We start from the raw sequence: 2522 nt of genomic DNA, 5'->3' as shown, positions 1-2522 counted from the left end.
ATAGATAGATAGATAGATAGATAGATAGATAGATAGATAGATAGATAGATAGATAGATAGATAGATAGATAGATAGATAGATAGATAGATGCTAAGATACTCGCAGTGGCAATGCTGGCATGCTCATGGTTGCAATGTAATGTTTAACATCTTGGTTTAGCATAATAGGCCAGGAATTCACTAGGAGTAGCTTCAAAATAAGTGCAGGCTAAACGTTTCACTTCTGATGCCGTACACAGAAGATGGGATGTCACTGATGGAGCTTTTTGTATTCCCATGGTTAGAAGGATAAGATTAGCACTAAATGCAATATAAAGCTCAGGCAGGTCCGATGGTAATTCGTTTTGATGCACTTTGATCATAAACCACGCTAATGTAAATGAAAACCTCAGTCGTGACGTCTTGTATGAGAGAGAATGATAAAGAAACACGGCAGGTGAATCTCAGACACTGAGAGGAGTGGATGTTCTCTGAGCTGTGAAGATGAACACTATAGGGACACAAAGAGTCACACCAGCTGCTTGCTCATCATTACTAATTTATATCTGATTGTGTCGGCTAAAACTCCAGAGACTGACACACTCAGAGAGAGAGAGCAGAGAGAGGACGGAGAGTAAAGGGGATCCTGCCGTGCCGCAGAGATACTTTCTGGACACAGGAGAAGCTCTTTTTTTCTCCAACTATCTACATTATACATTAACTTTGGCTCCTCTCCAGTGAAACACACCAGTATGCCCTGACACTGAGCCAACACGAACAATCCCAGGAACCTGAAACTGAAGCAGCTGAATGGAATTAGGCAATCAATCATTTTATTATTTACACTTGTTCTTCCGGCTGTTTCTGCACAATAAAATTCCCACTGCCACATAAGTCGGATAATCGCTCTTAGCATTCATTCATTCATCCATCCATTTTCTTCTGCTTATGACAAATCCGTAGTAATGGCATTACATTCAACTGGTATGAGAGCTGAAAAGCAAACAGCTGAATGGTTTTTCTCATTGATCAAGGAAGTTTGTGGATTTAAGACTTAAACAGCAGTGTTCAGTGATACTGACTAACAGTGCCGTTTTAAAGATCTACAAAGCTTGTTAGGAGGGATGGTGATTTCATAAGTCGCAACTAGGAGACCTCTATTAGTGTCCTGCTGGGAAAGGTGTTTGGTTAAGTTTAGGAAAATATTGTTTTTGTGCCTTTAAATGTGAAACCAAGTGATCCTTTACAGGCATTCATATAGTTTGACATGTTAGTATTTTCGGTAACTGCACTTCCTCTAATGTCCACTTGAGACTGGCTCCAAAGGTCATGCCATTATATCCTTGGGTATCCCAATCCCAAGTTGCTCTCAGGTGCATTCATCAGAGTGTGAGGTAACTTACACAGAAAAAGTGCTTGGATGAGTGAGCATGTTGTATATTCACCAAAGCGGGCCTAACGATCCTTCTGACTCTTGTGGTTTTAAGCAGGAGGTGTCAGAAAAGTTACCACAGGGATAACAGGCTTGTGGCGGGAAAGCGTTCTTTGGTCGCTTTTTGACCCTTCGATGACGGCTCTTTCCGTCATTGTGAAGCAGAATTCAACAAGCGTTGGATTGTTCGCTCACTAACAGGGTGCGTGAGCTGGGATTAGTCATGACACAGGTTAGTTTTACCTCAATGACGATGTGTTGTTGTAATAGTAATCCTGCTCAGTACAAAAGGAATCACAGATTCAGACATTTTAAGTATGTCCTTGGTTGCAAGGCTGCAAAATTATGACTAAAAGTCTCTAAGTCAGAATTCTGCATAGCAACAGTGATAAGGTAGCATTCAGGTGGTCTCTCAGTCTCGGGGATGCCAGTGAAGGAGAGCCGTTCATGACTGGTCTGGGGGACTGCTGAACAATGGTCGCCTCTCTCTAATATCACACTCATGTTTTGGGAGAACCTGATGGTAAATGATTTGTAACTAGTCTGATTCCTGTAATTTGCAACACCATTTAACTTTATTTTGAAAAACTGGGGTACAGATTTCCTAAGTTTTGTGTTTTTAATATTACTCAATATATCAGATTGTCTATAAAACGCAGTCTATACACGCTACAAACTATTCCAACCCATCCGCGCAACATGGCAACGCACAACCCGATTCAAAGGTGTGTTAGATACAGTATGTTCACTGGTTAATCTCATTCTTGATGATCTGCATGTTTGATTTGGCAAAAATTTGCTGACTTTCCTGATGCAACTCTTTCCAGTCTATTGGAGCCCCTTTTCCATTTGGACCTACTCGGATCAGCTCGACTCAAATAGACTGGTTTTCCATTACAATCTGGTACTAGCTAACGTCCATGGTTGTCATCATAGCAACGTGTCAGAATGTCCCACAACGTAATTAATGTGCAACACGAACGCTACAAACAAAGGTGGACGTCAAGGCAAGAATGTACCCGCTGTTTGGTCTGTATGTTTTCATCAGACTCTGGGGAACACGGTGTTGTTTTTTGTAGCCAGTTCCCTCGTTCTCGGGTTTCAAAAATGA

This window comes from Pundamilia nyererei, unplaced genomic scaffold, assembly GCF_000239375.1.
Source record: "Pundamilia nyererei isolate P.nyererei 1_Seehausen unplaced genomic scaffold, PunNye1.0 scaffold00016, whole genome shotgun sequence".
Lineage (NCBI taxonomy): Eukaryota > Metazoa > Chordata > Actinopteri > Cichliformes > Cichlidae > Pundamilia > Pundamilia nyererei.
This window is presented reverse-complemented; position numbering follows the sequence as displayed.